Here is a 20,237-nt window from a genome sequence, read left to right on the forward strand (position 1 = left end):
GAAAGAGCCAGTTGTCATGGTAGCCAAGATGATTTTGTTTATGATTCAACTGGCATGCCCATGTTCACTGAACTGTAACCAATACCCACTGGCATGATTTTCTCTGAAACTGTGACACAAATGTCAATCAAACAAAACAAAACAAAACAAAAAGCAAACAAACAAACAAACAAATTCCTGCAACACATAAAGCTACACAGGCTTTGACTAAAGCCTATTTTGCCAGCTATGTATCTTTCCCTTTTGGGTATTTTACCAACATGAGACTTGATTTCTCGTGGTTCTTCTGTGTTCTGAGTTTGCTGAGAGATGTGAGTTTCCCATGTGAGGCTGCTTCCCTCCATCAGGCCTTTTAAACACAGATCTTCTTTGAAGAGGGCAAAAACAACAGATGGCAAAGAGCTGGGGGAATATTTGTTTGTCAGTTTGTTTGCATTTCTTTGAGATGCACCAGGCCTCGTGGGTGCACAGCCAGACCAGCCAAGTGAATGAAGTCCAGGTACGGGATTGGAGAGTACAACAGACTGGCAATTAGACTCCAACCCTTCAAACTCATTTCAAATCTCATCTGGGTCTGCAAGTCCTCACACTCTGATGGTTGATTTGTGGCCCATCTGAGGTATATATGGAACCCTCAGACATTCTCAAAGGGTGTCTATTGATATTCCCAAACTTCCCCTCAGCACTAAATGCCCTCATGTTGGCACATCTCAACAGAAACACCAGGGAATGAATGGACCTATCTCCTGGGCACAGAAGTGGATACAGAGCAAAACGGAGAGGAAGGGTAGTCCAGTGATCAGTCCACTAACCTGGCGTGCAAGAGACCCAGGTCCAATTCCTAACTCTACCACAGATTCTATGCAAGACCCGAGGCAACTCTCTTTGCCTTAGTTAAAACAGGAGTAACAGCATAGCCCTGTGTCCGTAGAGTAGGCACATGGGCACCTTGATTTCGACAATCAGACAAGTGGCCTGAAACAGTCAATATCACCAGGACAGGTGTAACGCTGGTTCCACTGTGGACAGATCAACACGGATGTATTCAGTGAGGGAGGAGGAATAATTAAAGCTTTAGCTAGTGGAGTTTCTCAGTGGCCTTATCTGTAAAGTGCCTTCAGTTGCCTGTGCGCTAGTCATTGGTATCTCATCAACATAGCATTGTAGAAGTCGGAGTTATGCCATGGGGCTGTGCCTCTTCTGCCATTGCAAAGATTGAAACCTATGCTGTGTTCCCCAGCATGTTTTGTCCAGTGTAGACTTATTTAATTAAAGAAATCAAGCAGTAGAATTTTCCCAACTCTCAGACTCGTCCACAGGCACACAGAGTGCTCCATGAGGTGGCTTTTCCTGATGCTTCTCCTTAATTTCTACCACATGTTGAAAGAGGCGACAGATGAGTAATTTAATGAAATCTTGGAAGAGAACATGCCCAGTTCAGTCCTAGGGCAAGCAGGCACAGCATCACTGAAGGCGATGTATTAATGCCTACTTGACACCAGGGTTAAATGGAGTTCATGAGTTGCTAGAGCCACAGGACATGAGTAGCTGGGACTTTGGTTGGCTGATCATTTAATAGTTTCTGTGATGAGTGATCTTGAAAGGTGCCAGACTGACAGCCCTGGAGATGGAAGGAGTGATTATCTAACGAGGCAAGATATCCCAACATACCTGGGTTGGTCTCAGCCATGATCTTGGGCCCACTGAATCAGTCTCTGTACCTCAGCCTGACTGTTTTTGTTGGGGGGAGTGTTCTGTGTGTTATCTGTGGAGGTGGCTTCTGCAATGTGGATACTTGTTGGCTAAGACCAACCCCAACTCACTTCTTCCAAGCCAAGCAATATCTCTAAGGTGGCAGCTGAGCTGGAGTCAAGGAGATGACCATGATGTGGAAAACCTGATACCCCTTTGCCAGTCCTCTGACCATCTAGTTTCTTGGCAGGTGGAATTATTAACATAAGAAATTTGGCTCTTAACCCTCTTTTCTTCTCACTGACACCTACACCCTCTCTCAGTCAGCTCATTATGCAAAATATCTGATCTACTTAAAATTCTGGACCACGAAAGGCTCTCTGGTCCAAATCTGCTTTCCATTATCACAGAAATGGCACCATCTGTCAGACTCTGAGATCCAGGGAGTCATTTCAAACCCTCATGTTTTTAAGAACTTAGGGATGAATTTTTGTTAGTGAAGCTTCATCTGAGGATTTGCCTTATAAACTCTTAATAGGACAAGCTATGTATGCTCCCAGTAATCAGCTATGAAAAATGATCCTTTGTACAAGAGAAAGGCTCTTGCAGTCAAGATAAAACTCATTGATTGTAAACCAGAACAAAATGATATCTTACCTCCTAGTGAATCCGAAGGGACTTAGGCTATGTCTAGACTGCAGGCTTCTTTCAGAAGAAACTTTTCCAGAAGAGATCTTCTGAAAAAGCTTCTTCTGAAAGAGAGCGTCTACATAGCAAAAGGGCATTGAAAAAGGAATCATCCACACTGAATGCCAACCCTGTGATTATCTGGGAAGAGCTTGATTGGTACTTTTTGAATGTTTCGGGGTTAGCAATACTGAACATAGCAGTTTTTCCACTTACTTGCACTCAGATATTCAAACATAATAAAAACCCATCTGCTTTGTGACCCTCCCCTTACAAAAAGATCTCAACTGGCCCTGGTCCTGCAAAGTATCTTCTGCTTCCTCTGAAGTCAGTGAGAGTTGAGTTTTTGCCTGAGTGAAACTGACATTTCCCTGAAGACTTTGAGGAGGACTTCCCTGCCAAGGTGCTGAATTCCCTGAACGTCTGCTGATTGTTGGAAACTGGGCATGCTGAATACCAAGAAGAAACAGCTTGGTGTGGTTATTGAAAGCAGAAGGAGTTCCCTGAGTGGGAACTGAAAGCTCTCAGCACATCACTAGGCCAGGAGCTCTTACCTCAGGAGGCCATAATGAAAGAGCATGGGATAAATAGCTAAATAGAAGCTCCCGGGTTTTCTCTTGTGAAACACCAATTCATGTCATCCATTGAAAAACCAATGCACTGAGATTTGCACAGGGCTAAACCAGTGGTCACCAGCCAATAGATCGGGCTCTCCTGGTAGATCTTGGAGACTCTGACAGGTGATCTTGACAGGTTTGGCCAAGAGGCTATAATGTGCTGGCACTTCAGCTGCCCCTTCCTCCCACTGCTGTGCATCTCCTGCTCTTTGCCTTGGAGCTGTCCCCCCACCACTGCTTGCTGGGCAGGACAGGGAAGGAAGAGGAGGGGGTGCTGATGTCAGGGTGCCCCTCTCCAACCCTGTAGTCTATCTCCACAGAATGGAAGGGAGTACAACAGGGCTTGGGATGGAGGGAGTTTGCTTTTGAGAGTGATGCAGGGCCAGGGCAGGAGTGAGAGCCTGCCTTAGTCCCACTGCACCACATGTGGTAAGCAGTTTCTAGCTGCAGCCTGCATCCCGAACCCCTAACCCAGTCATAAACCCCCTCCTGCACACCAAGCTTCTGTCCTAGCTCTGAGCCCCCCTAGATCCAAACTCCCTTACAGAGCCTTTACCCTGACCCCCCATCTACACCGCAACTCCCTGCCCCAGGCTCAGCTCAAAGCAGCTCCAGATCCCTTAACACTTCAAATCCCTTAATCCAAGACCAGAGCCTGCACCCCAACCCTCTGGCCCTGCCTGATGAAAGGGAGGAAGGATGGGGGAGGGAGGAAGGATGGAGTGAGCAGGAGTGGAGTCTTGGAGAAGGGGCATGAAGGAAGTGGGGCAAGGGTATTTGGGTTTGAGGTAGACCCTGGACTTAAATTTAAAAAAGTGATCTTGTGCTTTAAAAGATTGGAGTTCACTGGCCTAAACACTAGAAGGCTTCTGTGCTAGACAGAGGTTACAGGTGCTATGCACATGTAGAAAGCTGTTCCTTTGCTCTGAAACAGCATTGAGGAGGATGAGATAAGTAAGACATTTGTAGCCCTCAAAAATCCAAATTCTGCCAGCCACTTGCAAGGCTATTAAGCATTATGCACTGGTGCTGAAGTGCACAAAACCGTTTCTGTGCCTCGAGGGAGACTTTAATTCTGTCTAGAAGCTATTACTTATCTAAATGAGGAAGGCAGAACATACACAATGGCTTCTGCAGCTCAGACCTGTCTCTCCAGCTGATCTGCTCTGAGCTAATGAGCTGCAATAGTCCCATTCCTGAGCTGTTAACTCTTTGTGAGAGATTTTCAAGGGAGGAGGAATGAAAGGAGTAGAAACATAAGTCGAACAAAACATCAAAGCCCTGATATTAACCAGAACTAAAGATTCATAAGAATGGCCATACTGGGTCAGACCAAAGGTCCATCTAGCCCAGTATCCTGTCTGCCGCCAGTGGCCAATGCCAGGTGCTTCAGAAGGAATGATTTGAACAGATGATCATTAGGTGAGCCACACTGTCACCCATTCCTAGCTTCTGGCAAACAGAGGCTAGGGATATCATCCCTGCCCAACCTGATGCATACACATTGATGGACCTATCCTCCATGAATTTATCTAGTTCTTTTGTGAACTTTCTTATAGTCTTGGACTTACAATATCCTCTGACAAGAAAGTCCATAGGTTTACTGTGTGTTGTGTGAAAAAATACTTCCTTTTGTTTGTGTTACCCCTGGTACCTATTAATTTCATTTGGTGTCCTCTAGCTCTTGTGTTATGGGAAGGAATAAATAACTTTTTATTCACTTTCTCCACACCAGTCATGGATTTTAAAGACCTCTATCTTATCCTGCTTCACTCCATTTACTGAATAGGAATCTTGTAGAAATTATACTCATTAGAAGAAAGAACTGTTGGGCTCAAAATGTTTAGGGTCTCAATTTAACAAAAACGATATTATCATATCACCAGATCTTTGGAGCACCTGATATCTTGAGTTCCTTAGTGTATCAGGTCACTTCATATATTTGCACACTTTTAATTTTTGCTGTTCTGGGTAATTTTTTCCAGTTGCCATCTGATGGGGGCATTAAGTTGCACAGTTTGTCACAATAGTTTAGCTTGTATGCCAGGAGTCTGTGCTCTTCAAAAATTATTTTGTGAAGTTTTATTCCCAGATTGATAGAGAATCATGAAGGAAAAGGAATAATTTAGAACATGAAGCAGAAGTGTATTCTTTGAAATGGAGAATCTGCCAAAAGAGAAGTTGATTGGTGTTACAGTCTAACTCAAAGAATTCATCTCAGGAAACCCAGAAATGTATTTTGTGCTTTACTCGGAATGAGAACAGTAAAAATGCTATTCACGAGCTGAGTAATTTGTTCAACAAAAGAATCTTAAATAGAAGAATCTCTTTGCTTCCATGACATGCCCAAGACATCAGAGACCAAGCTTCACCAATGATATAAATTCATGTGTTAGTAAAATAGATGAATGGCATGTTCTGTAAACTATCTGTACGGGTGCTTCAAACTAAAGAGAAATTACCAAAGCGTAATTTATCTTAACTTGGCTGCATAGTAGTCTAACACTTGAGAAATGGGAATGGGAGTCAAAATGGGCTGCTACAGTGGTGGTGGCTATCCTGCACTTAATATACTGTGGGAGCGTGGTCCAAATGGCAAATTTTTCACCAGTGTTTTAATGTTTCACAAATGATTGGCTGGATATTGGCTAAATCTGAAGTAACCGTTTAGCTCCATTGGTATAACAGGGACTGGAATGGGATCCTAGGTGTCAAACACTGTTTAATGTAGGGTATGCAGTAGCACAGTGGTAGTGTAAATAAGGATAGTAGATATACCAGATGAGTAATAGAAGCATGAGTTTCTTTGTGCCCTGTGTATAGGTAATGATGATCCTTGCTTTGAACATAGTGACTGATAAGGGAAAACCAAGACTGTACTCAGAGTAATTGTTACCCATTGAGATGGTTCAATTGCAAGGTCACTGTTTCATCTGCTACTTAGGCCCAGATGAAGGTCTCTGATATGGAACAGGTATAGGAGTCTTTTACTGTGTTTGCTACGGGTTCCAAACCTTTTGGGGCAGCTGGGACTTGCAGAGCTTGGATTTCTGTCAATGTTTAATGCCATTATAACATCTCTTGGGGGATAGGAAGAGAGGGTTGGATTAGTCTTGTGTGAGATTCCTAAGTTAAGTCATGAATGTTTTGGAAATTCACTCCTGTACAGAGTCCTGTGTGGAAAGCATAAGTGACACTCTGACCTGGGAATGGCTCTTTTCAAAAGAGTCATCATTGAATACAAGCATTGATTTGGAGTGTTAGAGAGTGGGCTGGAGATGAAACAGGGGAAATGGTGTTCCAGGGACAGATACTGTTGTAATAAAATCAGATGTACCAGGTGTTGCTCAGGTCCTTAATTCATTTTTTTAAGCAGTTGGGTTGTGAGGGGTTGGGGGTAGGGCGGAGAGGAAGGGGGTTCAGGGCAAGGGGTGGGGAATTCAGCAGTCAGGGCAGGCGGTTGGTGTGTGTGGAGGATGTGCTGGAGGATGTGAGGAGGCTCCTGCAGTGGTGAGGGCTGTGCTGGTCTGATGACGGTTCTTAGGATGCCTGGGCCTCTGCTGATCTGATAGCAGCAGCTGCCCAGGGATGGGGGCTGCACTGTCTATCTGGCCCCTCCTCCCATCTTGCACAGGGGCTGAGGGCGGGGGGGGGGAGGAGGAGGCAGTGGTTTGGGCTCCCTCAGTGGTGGGCTGGAGGCTCCTCTGTTGGAGGTGAGGATCAAGCAGGGGAAGGGGCTACAACGATGGCCAGTGCCAGCATGGGAACTTTACCTGTGGACAGTCAACAGCAACATTCAGAACTTTTTCCCCAGTTGACCGCTCTCTTACTGGTGCAGCTGCTCCCCAGTGCAGTCTAACTGTCCCTTCTAGCAGTTCCCTTCCTTTCCGTGTTATGGAAATAAGTCCCATTCCGTGCACACCCCATTGTCATGGCACAACCAAACCCTGACCTTGTTTTAAGTTAGGATAAGAAGAAGCTGCATACTAAATTTGGTGGTTCTAGGGAGAGGTTTTGAACAAATGGACTCACAGGAAGATGGACTCATGGAGACACACAAATTCTTTAAAATATATAGTAGATAATTATATCTTGCTCTTATTCAGTACTTCTCATCAGTAGATCTCAAAGTAATTGACAAAGAAGGTAAATGAAAGCCAGCTTTGTACCAAGAGAAGGAAACAGAATTTCAAAGTACACCTCAGAAATGGTAATTGGAAAGCAAGATCTGATAAAAAAAATTGTTGACTTAACACCATGGTTTGGAAGAAACTCATTTTCTTTTAATATTTTCTTGGATGACATTGTTCTGTTTTGTTACTGTTACTTGGTGTAGAAACTGTAAATCAGGCTCAAGGGAAAAACTTGATTTTTCTTGTCATCTGGGGATTTAACAAGCACATCTGAAGGTTTGGTATGACACTGACACATATGTTAATCCCATTTGCTTTACAGCAAAGTAAGGAAGACAAGTTCTCCCTATGCTGTGCAGCTTCCCAATTAAGCTCCGCTCAGGACAGCAGCAAGCCCAGAGCTGCTGCAGCTAAGGGATAGGAGCCCCTCCTCGCCATCTTCCGCAGGGAACAAACCGGGTAAGCCAGAATTGCTACACCACTTTGAGGACCTCCAACCATGAGCATCCTCCAGCACCCTAAAGCCTCACCCCATGCCCAGAGCCTGTACCCGCTCCTGCACACAAACACCCATCTTGAGCATCTCCCCAAACCTGGAGACCCCTTCCTACATTCTAGGGCCTGCACCCCCAGCCAGATCCCTTGCACCCCAAGCCTCTGTCCCAGCCCTGAGCCTCTCAAACCCAGCCCTCACACTTCTACACCCCAACTCTCTCCCCAGGCCTTGAGCCCCCTCTCCCCCACACTCCTATGCAGGTGTGTGAGCCCCTGGTGTTATGGCTTATGTAGTTAGATCCCGTGATGGTGTTGCGTGTGCAGATGTGTGGACAGAGTTGACAACTAAGTTTGTTTCAGGGACAGGATCCTGGTTGAGTGTTTCTTCGGTATGGTGTGTGGCTGCTGGTAAGTATTTGCTTCAGCAGGTTGGGGGATTGTTTGTAGGTGAGGATTGGCCTGTCTCCCAAGGTCTGTGAGAGAAGGGGATTGTTTTTCAGGATAGCTTGTAGATTGTCTATGATGCGCTGGGGTGCGGTTCAGCAGGGGCTGTAGGTGATGACCAGTGGTGTTCTGTTGTTTTCCTTGTTGGACCTCTCTTGAAGTAGGTGCTTCTGGGTACTCATCTGGCTCGGTCAATCTGTTTCCTCACTTCCCCAGTTGGGTATTTAAGTTGTCAACTTTGCCCACCTATCTATACAAGTGACACCATCACAGGGCCTAACCACATAAGCCACAACATCAAGGGCTCATACAACTAACCTCCTATAATATGATCTATGCCATTAAGTGCCAGCAATGCCTCTCTGCCATGTACGTTGGCCAAACTGGACAGTCTCTGCAACATAGGATAAATGGACACAAATCAGATATCAGAAATGGTAAAACACACAAAAATATAGGGAACATTTTAACCTACCGCGGCATTCAATAATGGATTTAAAAGTAGCCATTCTTCTACAAAGGCATTTTGTCACCCAATTACATCAGGAGATGGAGTGCATTTGCAAGTTCAACACTATCAGCTTGGGCTTGAATGAAGATATTAACTAGTTAATTCACTACAAAGGAAATTTCCCCAGCCTCTGATGTTCACATTCAGATATCAAAAGCTAGGAATGGGACACATCCAGCCTGATTTGATTAGCTTAATTAACACAGGTATTACAATTGACATGTAACTGCTTTTGCTATTATATACCCTACCTTCTGTAATTTCCATTCCAGCTCCTCTGATGAAGTGGGTTTTACCCACGAAAGATCATGATATATTGTTAATCTCTAAGGGTATGTCTACACTACAGCACTAATTCGAACTAACTTAATTTGATTTAGTTAATTCGAAATAATTAGGGGTTTGGAACAGGTCCCATATGAAGAGAGGCTAAAGAGACTCAGACTTTTCAGCTTAGAAAAGAAGAGACTGAAGGGGGATATGATAAAGGTCTAGAAAATCATGAATGGTGTGGAGAGGGTGAATGAAGAAAAGTTCTTCATTAGTTCACATAATAGAAGGACTAGAGGACACCAAATGAAATTGATGGGCAGCAGTTTAAAACTAATAAGCTTCACACAGCACATAGTCAACCTGTGGAACTCCTTGCCACAGGAGGCTGTGAAGGCTAGAACTACAGGCAGTCCCCGGGTTACGTACAAGATAGGGACTGTAGGTTCTTAAGTTGAATCTGTATGTAAGTCAGAACTGGCGTCCAGATTCAGCCGCTGCTGAAACTGACCAGCGGCTAACTACAGGAAGCCCAAGGCAGAGTTGCTCTGCCCCAGGCTTCCTGGAATCAGCCGCTGATCAGTTTCAACAGGCTGAATCTGGATGCCAGTTCTTACATACAGATTCAACTTAAGAACCCCAGGTATCCCCCAGGTATCCCCAAGTCAGCTGCTGCTGAAACTGATCAGCGGCTGATTCCAGGAAGCCCGGGGCAGAGCAACTCTGCCTCGGGCTTCCTGTAGTCAGCGCTGGTCAGTTTCAGCAGTGGCTGACTTGGGGACTCCTGGGGCAGAGCAGCTGGGGTGCTGGACCAACCCAGCAGCACCCAAGCTGCTCTGCCCCAGGCGTCCTGATTCAGCCGCTGCTGAAACTGACCAGTAGCGGCTGAATCAGGACGCCTGGGGCAGAGCAGTTGGGGTGCTGCCAGGTTGGTCCAGTAGCGCCCAGAGCAGCACTACGGGACCAACCGGCAGCGCCACAGCTGCTCTACCACAGGCGTCCGGAGAAAAGCCTGGTCTGCTGGGGGGGGGGGGCGGGTGCAGCAGTGAGACGTGGGCGGCGGACCGAGACGGAAGCAAAACCGCGGAGCACTGGGCTGTCCCGCTGCCCGCATACTCTGCGGCTTTGCTCAGCTTCCCCCCCCCAGCAGACCAGGGAGACGCGGAGCAGCTTTTCTCGCCCCGGAGGACACGGGCGGCGGGACCGCGGTGCATCTGGGCGTCCTGCTGCTCCCATTCTCCGGGGCGAGAAAAACCCCGTTCGTAACTGTGGGGCCAACGTAAGTCGGATCCGCGTAACTCAGGGACTCCCTGTATAACAGAGTTTAAAGAGAAATTAGGTAAATTCATGGAGGTTGGGTCCATGGAGTGCCATTAGCCAGGCCTCTGTTTGTGAAAAGCTGGAGATGGATGGCACGAGACAAATTGCTTGGTCATTGTCTTCTGTCCATCTCCTCCGGGGTACCTGGTGTTGGCCGCTGTTGGCAGACAGCATACTGGGCTAGATGAACCTTTGGTCTGACCCAGTACAGCCATTCTTATGTTCTAAGGGCTCAGGGTCGGGGGTCTCACTGGACCAACTTGATTTTCATGCAAACCTGCTCCTGGGTTCGCATGTGGCCTTTGGTGGCCAAGCTGGCAGCTATCCTGCCCTAGACGGCTGCATTTCTGTGCCTACTGGGGAGATCGTGGACGTTGGAGGCCTCTCCCCAAACCTCGATGAGGTCCACGATCTCCTCTCTAGACCAGGCGGGCACCCACCTCTTGCGGCCTCGGGGAGGCTCCTAGGGGCCACCAGCCTGGTCCTGGGAAGAGGCGGAGGGCTGGGTGGCAGCAGGTAGCTGGCTCATGGTGTGCCAGGTGCAGGGTCTGCTTGCTGGGGCTGGCAGGCTTGCAACTGGCATAAGCACTGTAGCCAGACTGTGCCCCTTTAAGGGCTCCAGGGCCGGGAGGGGGGCAGAAGAGTATCCCTGGTTTGGCCAAAAGTGGCTACCAGGGCAGGCTGGGGAGGGCTAGCCTCTCACTAGTTCAAATTAAGTGGCTACAGAGCCCTTAATTCGAACTACTTAATTCGAACTAGGCCTTAGTCCTCGTAAAATGAGGTTTACCTAGTTCGAATTAAGCGCTTGGCTAGTTCGATTTAAATTCGAACTAGTGGTTTGTATGTATAGCCACTATTAAAGTTAATTCGAACTAACGGCTGTTAGTTTGAATTAACTTTGTAGTGTAGACATACCCTAAGATGCCACAGATTGCTTGTTGTTTTAATGCCTTACATGATCATTCCACCACTGCTCAAGGTAACACACCTGGATCTCGCTGGCAAGCTTTCTTAAAATGTCCCTGTTTGCTCTTTTCTCTCTGTGCAGTTCACTCCTGGGCAGAGTCTGCTGTAGGTTTTATGCACACTTAACACCACAAAATACGATGGAAGTGGGACATAGTCTGCATGCAGCCCTCTATGTGGAGACAATTTCACTCACAGTGAATATCTTTAAAATCATAGTGATATTTTCGTCCCCATTTGATATTAAATATCAAGTGTTTTCCTTGGACACACATGTAATTTTGCAAAGGCACAGCCTTCCGAAAAGCTGCCTACGTGACTGACTGCCTCAGGCTGGGGCCACAGCGGGGGAAGGCGTGAACCATGGCATGGCAGCCCGGCTCCTCCTGGCCCTCGGGGAAGGTTAGAACCATGGCATGGCAGCCTGGCTCTCCCTGACCCCTGGGAAAGGCTGGAACTGCAGCATGGCAACCCAGCTCCTCCCATCCCACCTCCTGTGCAAGACTGGAACCATGGTATAGCAGCCCAGCTTCCCCTGGCCCCTGGGGAAGACAGTCCTCCTCTTCCTGGCAGGGGAGCGGGGATGGGACCACAGTGGGGCAGCGTAGCTTTTCCTGCCACTGGGGAGGGCCACCCGGGAGCATCACGACAGCCCTGGCTCTATACGTGGCCATGCAGAATCAGGCTTGGGAGTGGGGGCCGACAGAGCTAGACTCCAGGGGCGGGGCCTGTGGCGGAAGGGGTCTTGCCTTCTCCAGCTGGGCTTTCACCCGATACCCATGAGGATAACTGATGGCACTCAGTGAGTGATGTACTCCATTTGAGAAATACCCTCCATGTATACCTCCCCATTCCTGCTGTATTTTCACTCCCCACTGCCTGAGCCAGTTGAAATTGTCCTAGTGTCGCATTTTCAACATAAATTTTCATCTCAAATTGAGTTTCCAACTAAAAAAAAAAAAGATTTTCAGCAGAAATGTTGATTTTTTTCAACTACGTCTGTGCTTTCTTAATGGCGTCTTGCTTTCTACACTGTCTTGACCTGGTCTCTTCTCTACCATCTCCATCTAATCAGTTCTTTGGTACTGGGTTATTGTTGTTTGCCATCTTTCCACCTCCACTCTAATTTCCTCCCCCTCCCAGGCATCCTCTCTCTCTCTTTTTGTGGATTTCCATTCATCTCTTCAGAGGCCAAATATTGATCCATTTTGCTTTTTATTTCCAGCCCACTCTTAAAAAAACTCTTTTGTTCATGAATGGCTCATGCATTGATTCAACACACTTTTTCCGCTGTTGCCCCCCCCCCCCACACCTTATTAATTATCTACAGCATCCCTATTGGGTGCTTAGTGTAATCAACTGGCTGCTCAGAATTGTGTGTTTTCTGGTTCCAGTTGGCTTAGAATTGTTTCAGTGGGTTTGCCAGGCCACAAGCATCCTGGCATGACAACAGAAGTAACATTACATAATCAAGGGTGGGCTCTGCCATAAACTTTCTGTTGATGGGCTTCGCTATTCTAAAGGCCCATGTGTAATCTGTGTATTATTCACTTTAGTAATGAGTGTCGCTATATACAAAAGCCTTTAAGTGCATGGAAAAATTCCAAAAACAAAAAAACACAAAACAAACAAAATAAAAACACCCCTACCTGCTTGCATTTTCCTGCTCTGCTTAATATTGCTGATTTTTAAAAGCTGAGGCTCTCGTTAGCTATAATAAACAAGTCTGGTGTGCTCAGATTTGGCATCAGTTGTGGGACCTGTCTCGGGAACAAAGGAATCCACCATCCTCTTGCCTTGGTTTGACTCGCTGGCCTTGCACTGCTGTGGAGAAGCTGGAGTAGAAGATGCTCCCACTTGGAAAACAGAGAAACAGTGCAGTGTGTGTGTGTGTGAGGGGAAGTGTTGGTGATTCAGGGCTTTTCCTAAAACATATTTTTAAAAGGCGCTTAAGGGACCAAATGTCTGTGTCATCTGGGATTTGGGCACCTCCTTCAAAATCTCAGTCTCATTGTCTGTGTTTTTAAGTCATAACTAGCACCTTCAGGAAAAATGAAAGAGAAGTGAGACACTTGCATGACACTTCTGCAGGTGCCAGGCATTTTCTTCTAGGTCCCCTGTGTGGAGTCACTTCTCTCCTTTTATCTCCCTCTCTCTACCCACAGAGACTTGTTTGGCTATGGAAAGTTGGGAATGGATTAGCCCTGTTTTTGGTGGAAAAATTGAGAAGCACAGTGACTGCTGCAGGTGCTCTCTGTGGCCCAAAGCATAAGATCTGTGTCCTGTCACAGCTAAAAATAGACCACATGTGCTACTTGTATTTTGAAATATAACAAAAGTGGAGGGGATTTGGCAGAACATGAGCACATCTGACACTGCCCCGTAAGGCAGAGATGTGAAGACATGCTCTATTTTGCAAATATTGGAGAAGGCAATCCAAGGACAAAGCGAAGCATGGGTCCTGTACCTCAACCATGGCTTTGTCTACTCTTAACAGTTTAAAGTATAGCTCCAGCAGCTCTTTTAAGTGGAAGTGTGGCCACTGCACAACTGGGAGCATGGACTCCCAGTGCTCTGTGTAAACCACCTCTGTGAGGGGCATTGGAAGCATGGCTTCCAGCTCTGTAGCCTGGTTCACACCAGCATTTTACAGTGTAGCAAATTGCTGCACTGGGAGTAGGAGGGGTGTTTTCATACCCCTGAACCATAAAGTTACAGTGCTTAAAGTGTGCATGTAGACTTGGCCTTGGTTGGAACGGTTTAAAAGGAGTGATGTCAGCTAAAATTCCTGTTTTTGCTGCTTTCAGTAGTGATATGTGTTGGTAGCATTGCCCCCTTTCCTCATGTAACAAAAGCGTTTCATCATGAAGTTGCATCACAATGGAAAAGTTAACAGCTCCAATAGTCAGAGCTGGCACAACTGGCTTCTAAGTGTGTGCTGTGTGATCTAGGGTAAGTCCTATTTCTCAGTTTCTTGTAAATGTTAACATTGGTGACACTACATAAATCAGATTTTTCTGAATGGGAATAGGGTACAATTGAGAAGTTGGTTCCATATCACCTGCATGCTCCTGAGAGATGCCTGTACAGACTGAACCTCTCTAGTCTGAAAATCTCTGGTCTGGCAACACCCATGGTTTGGTATGATTTTAGTTAGCTGCATGTCCACTTATCATGGGTTTAGTCAAGTTTCCCATGGTCCCATAAAGTTAGTTTATAGCCACTAGTCCTGGGTCTCAGTGCTCTGTGCTGTTATTTAGCTCTATTTTACCCCTAAATGTCTCTAAGACCCCAGTCAGCAGTGGTAGTGTTGGTAAAGCTGCTAGACAATATTGACCTGTGGCTTAGCAAATTCTCTGGTTTGGCACTGGTCAGGGCCCGAGGGTGCCGGCCTAGAGAGGTTCAACCTGTATTTCTTAAATAACATGAAAAAGTAACTGGCATGTATTTGATCCCTTTGAGGATACAAGCCAGCCATGGCTCAGCTGAGACTGTCTTGTCTTTAGTAGCTTTTATGGACCCCAACTCAGCACTTTTGCCAGTGATTTGAGAGTCCAACGTACCTCATGTACTAATTTTGTCCTTGGGAGGTCTCAGTTGCAACTTCCTGCCCGGTGCACTTAATAAGGATGAGAAGTGGACACAAAACCTGGCTGCCTGATGTACTTTCAACTCACTGTAGAGAAAAGGAAATAGAAATATGGGATGAGGTTTTGGTTTAATAGGCAAACATGTTCGGAAAGCCCCACAGTAGTTGTAGTTCATGGTTTGTTATTTCCTGATTTATGTGTTGAGTTAGCAATTGTGTTATCGTCTCTTAAAGCAAAATCTCAGCCTCCCAAACACTCATTGCCAAAGTCAAAGGCATATTTTGCATGAATTCAAAAAGTGGAAATTGCTCCTTAGCATCTACAGCATATCACTGAGAGAGCATCATGCTGGTAGCTCCCTTTGCTTGTATATTGACTCACTGTCTTGATGGAGCACCACTTTTGACCATGGCTGTGGCAATATCTCTTGGGGAGAGAGGCAGCTTCTTGAACTGGTAGTTTATCTTTGAAGTCCTTTATAAACATTGCTCTGTTATCCCAGTACGCCAATGGGGAGTTATAGTTGGAGAGATCAAATAAGTTATCCAGTCTCTGTTCCCCCCACAGAAATACTTTGTTATAACGATCCACAATGCTGTGCCTTTAAAAAGTAACATGGCTGAATTTTATGCTGAATAGGGCACGGTGGGGTATGTCATGATTTTAAGTGATGGCATTGAACAATTAGAGTAAAAAACAGGTAGATAAACCTGTGCAGGTGCCTTGTGATGGGGTAAAATAAATGCTTTTTCATTCCTATCATATTCAGCATTTGGGTAACCTTGATTTTTTTTTTCATTCTGTGTGTTTGTTTTTAATTTCTAATGAACAATGCTCTGAAATGTTCAATGTTACCTTTGTCTAGGTCGTCTTTGCTACACACAGAGTCCTACATTCATGCCATTCAGCCTGCTTTTCAATACACAGGATTTAGTGGCTGCATTATATACAGAATGTGTGCCTGTAATGTTGATGGTCTTCCAAGGAAATTTCATGCACATGTTGAATAGTCAGATCCATTATTATTTCATCATGAAGCATTTCTTTGGAAACATCTCTAAAGGCACTTCATTGTACCTTAATTATTTCTTCATGCATTAGTCTTTAAAGGAAAACATCAGTCATAATTCTAACCTGTCCAAGATCTGGTTCTGATCACTGGATGTAGAAGTTACAATGACTGCACTAATGACATTACAGGCTGTGGAATGTATGACTCTTATACATCGTGTTCAGCTAGGAAATAAGCCACGTCGTTTCATAGTAGGGACCCTGGATTTCTGTGAGATGAGCATTCTTAGGTTTGTGAAGAAACAGCATTCTGTGATCCTTATTTCAGTTAATCTTTGCTTTAAACAATTTTCAGAACTTATGGTGCCCACCTTAAATGAAAAATCTCAAGAGGTGTTTTCAAATGTGAGTAAGTTATGATTTTATGTAAGATGAGTGGGTCTCACTAGTGTTGTCTTATAGATGGATAAACTGAGGCACAGAGTGGCTAACTGGTTTGCCCAAATGAATATAATGGGTAAATGGATCCCATGGATCCTGACCCCCAAGTCATAACCACTGGACTCTCTGTTTGAACTGAATAGCTTTGTGATTGCAAACAATAGCGAATGTGTGAATTAGTAATTTTGTTTGATAAAAAGCAAATACATGAAAATCAGTTCTTCTTGCCAATGCCCCGCTTGGAATTTCTTGGTTTCTTGTGAAGTAGTCATTGACATTCCTATTGCACAAAGACCTTGATACCAGAACTGGTACTCCTGGTCTTTTATTACAAAAGAAAGTATCATTGTTCACCCTCACAGGCCTGAAAACTGATGAATGGACCTTTTGGAGGATATTTGGAGAATTCTCGGCCCACAACATTCTAACCATTAATGATCAAATCCTTTTATATTTGTATGTACTTTTATCATCACCATTTCTCTAAGAAATATAATCTTTGTCACATAGTTTCTGAGATTATTATATTACATTTTGGAAGGTCGTTAGTCATGATAAAACACTATCTAGACAGAGCACACACATTATTCCTGACTGCAAGGGTCAAAGATCACACAACTTTTTCCAGTTCTCCAGCTATATGATGCTCTGGCTATTCCATACCCCATCCACCCCAGCAGTCTGTTATGCGGAGATGATGATGGAAAGTTGAAACCAAACCTGAGTCCCCTGAAGCCTTTCCTACATTCAGTATATAGTGTTAGAAATCTGCCAGAACTTCTGTGCACTCCGGAGTTTGTGGCAGTGTGCACATGAACTATATTCCAACAAGATTTTGTAAATTAAATGGTTTAATTTGCCTGTGGTGCAAATTAGGGAAAATAATATGTGGGAAATAAGATAAGACAATAAGTAAGGCAAATAGCATGGAGAAGGAACACTACGCGTTACAGAGAACAAAAAAGAGCCTTCTTATAAGAAGGGAGTATAATTTAAAAGAATAGAAGAAAAAAATGTCCTTTATGCTGACATGACATGGGGCTTATGTTTGTTTAGGGAATGGGAAAATATAATGCAGATGTTATAGTCCAAAACTTCTACCATCACCTGGGAAATGCTTCTGTTTCCACTGTATCCCAAACAAATAGAATGTGCAGTGCAAGTACTGGTGGATTCCTTGCCCATTATGATACTTCATTTGGGAGCTGATAGATTTGTCTTGGCTATTCATACATATCTGATTGTCTCCTGCTTGCATTAGAGTAGAGCAATAACTCCAGGCGACCTGTGTTCACTTGAAGAACATGTACATAGTAGAGAAGGGGCCTGATCCAAAGCCTTTTGAAGTCAAGGAAAAGAATTTAGTGTGTGTAGGACTGTGTTTGCTGTTTCTGGGTTTACAGCCACACAATGTGCCTGAGCACTCAGAACAGCTGATCAGAGTCATACAGAGCTGTGGATGTTATAACCTATTTTATTGGCAGAGAGAGCATTTGAAGAGCTGTCCGGGCAATTTAACTATAACTTGGACAGTCCTACAAAGTTCAGGGAACCTCCTGTAACTACTGTAGGGCTATGACTGAGCATCAGCACAAGTTGGCTGGTGGGGTTAGAACTTCATGACGGCCCATTAGAGAGGCCAGAGAGCAAAGTCAGAATCCTAGAAAACAAGTTTAAAGCAGGGCCTAGCAAAAGGGCATAAGGCTCCTTCCACTGTCTACCAGGTGACTTTTTGTCCCCCTTCCTTCTCCCCCCCCCCCACTTCCCAGCACGGATATAATCAAAGCTGTGGCTTCTTTGCCCTGTACCTGCAGCCGTGAGGCTTTCCACACATCCCACCAAATGCAGCTGCCAGAGTACCACGAAAAGGAGTTTAAGCACTGAAATGGAGGTAGCATTCTGCTGATCCAGCCAAACAGGTGCATATAAATGATGCTGGAGGCTCTTTAAACTGAAGCTGCCCATTGCACAACTCTGTGGTCATACTCTGGTGCCAGACCTGCTGGCAAACTTCTGCTTTCCACTGTTTCTAATCAGAGGTTATAAATCTATCCCAACCTTAAGCTGTAATGGCTATTGCAGGTCTGGGGATAAAATGATCCCTCATGGAGGCGGCAAGAAATAGTTTTCTTGTGAGACAATGTCTGCTTCTGGTCACAATCAGGAGAGAAAGGGGTAAGCTAATAGTTTGGTCTCAAAGTTTGGGATGCTAAGGGAAAGGGATCATTAGATTGATTCTCTTTCCCTTTCACTGCTCTTGGGTGTGTGTGACATTCTCCCCACAGTGAACCTGGAACTGTAAGCTATGCATTAGCTCTGTGCCTCTACCAGTGTGAGCTGTGTTGCTGCAAGTCTGTCTGTCTGCCTGGACAGTGTGCATAGACTCTGCCAGTCTATACCTTGCCTGGCAGGTAACAGTGGGTGAAGCCCACTTTCCAAGTTTCCCATACACACTTCTCTATCGGTCCCAGGTCCTCTCACTGGATACTCTCATAATAATAAGTTTGCTGCCTCCGAAGAGACTGTGCTTGGTTAGCTGGGGGACTCGCTCGGTATTTAGTATAATTGCACTGAGATCTGGTTTATAGTAAAACTCAGAATACGTCCATTAATGAGGAGCAGAGACGGAGTGATGCTAAGCAGAGATAAAATACAGACAGAAAATGGTTAAAGACAAAACAGAACGTGCTTTCTAGTGACTGAAAATGTACTTCTGGCAAGCTATAGCACTGCCTAAAACAGTTTCTCCTGCCCTACAGACCAGAGCTCAGTTTGCTATGTTCCCTAAGTGATGGATCACCTGCGATATCTTTTGGTTTTCCAAATTTATTGTCTTTTTGTCTCCAAAGCCAGGCAGACTTCCTGCAGTGCACACACTGCCCTCCACTGCGCTTATTAAACTGCTTTTTCCTCAGCTTGTTGGCTTGATTACTTTGTTTACCTGATATGTAAATATGCTTCCCATGTGGTCCACCTGTAATCAAGCTGGTGAGGCAGATAAATGCACATTCCTTTTTGTCTAGTGCAGACTTGATTAATGTACACCTTCTTGAACGCATTCTTTAAGGACTTACTTTCCAGGACATATACATGGTTTTTGTACACAACAACCCATCCGGGGATCACCTGGTGATAGTCTCTGTCAGCACGTCAGCAGTTTTCAGGTGATGTATTTCAGAATACCTTTAGCACACTTGTTATGACAGCAGTGCAGGTCACACTCCAAAAGTGTGCTCTGTGGAGTTCTTGGGCTTTTCGCAATGGATCTAAGGGCTCCACAGGAAAATATTAATGACACTTGTATGACCCTGCTATTTTGTTATTAATTATCTGGTAGTTTTCTTGAAAAAAAGTATAAGAAATATACAAGAAATAAAAATAGAATTCCAAAACTGTCACCCCGAGGCAAATTGCCCATTCACCCCGAGGTAAAATGGGCAATTTGCCATGGCCACATCTGATTTCTGTTAAAATGAAGCAGATGGCAGCAGCTTTCATCTTTTGCATAGAGCAGTGACCCATGTGTTCCACCTCGGTCCAAATGGAAGCCTGTTTTTATTGAGATGAAATGTTAAAATCTGTAGATTCATCTTAAAGTTCAGGGTGGTCTAAGAGGGCTTGGCTGGTTCCTTATTTTTAATGAACCCAAGTATGTGAGCAGTCTAAACAAGGCTTCACTTCTGTCCACTGACTGGTATTGGCTTTTACATTCAGCCTCTAAGGAGTAGTTTGCAAAGAAACCCTGTGTTCGCTGTGGCTCTTGGTATTGGAGGCATGTTGCGGTACTGCTTTCACGTGCCTGGTGAACTACACAACTGGCACTGTGTGATTGTTTTAACAGGGTGATTTGATTGGCTGTGGATCTCGAGTGGCTCATCTGTTCCCTTCTGCTAGTAGATGGGGGTTAGAACTTGTGTTCCATACCTGAAAGGGCAAAGCAGAAAATTCGAGTCCTTTTTAGCATTTTTTTCTCCTGGTCATTTTCTGTGCAGTGCAGTATGACTCAAGACATGGAAATCCTAAGTCCTGTAAAAGAAAGAGATAGTGGTGGTAGTATTAT

At 45.0% G+C, this 20,237-nt stretch overlaps 1 protein-coding gene across 25 annotated transcripts in view; it reads left to right on the top strand.

Moving 5' to 3' along the window:
- Window positions 1-20,237, top strand: part of NCOR2 (nuclear receptor corepressor 2) — a 511,248-nt gene that overhangs the window by 129,734 nt on the left and 361,277 nt on the right. The window contains exon 2 of one of the 25 annotated variants that reach the window (XM_075898482.2): window positions 7,452-7,588. The exons of the other annotated variants lie outside the window; for them this stretch is intronic. The gene's annotated coding sequence lies outside the window, so the exon portion shown is untranslated. The remainder of the gene's footprint in view (window positions 1-7,451; window positions 7,589-20,237) is intronic. 25 annotated transcript variants of the gene reach the window in all.

Source organism: Pelodiscus sinensis, chromosome Z (assembly GCF_052426305.1).
Source record: "Pelodiscus sinensis isolate ZL-2025 chromosome Z, ASM5242630v1, whole genome shotgun sequence".
Lineage (NCBI taxonomy): Eukaryota > Metazoa > Chordata > Testudines > Trionychidae > Pelodiscus > Pelodiscus sinensis.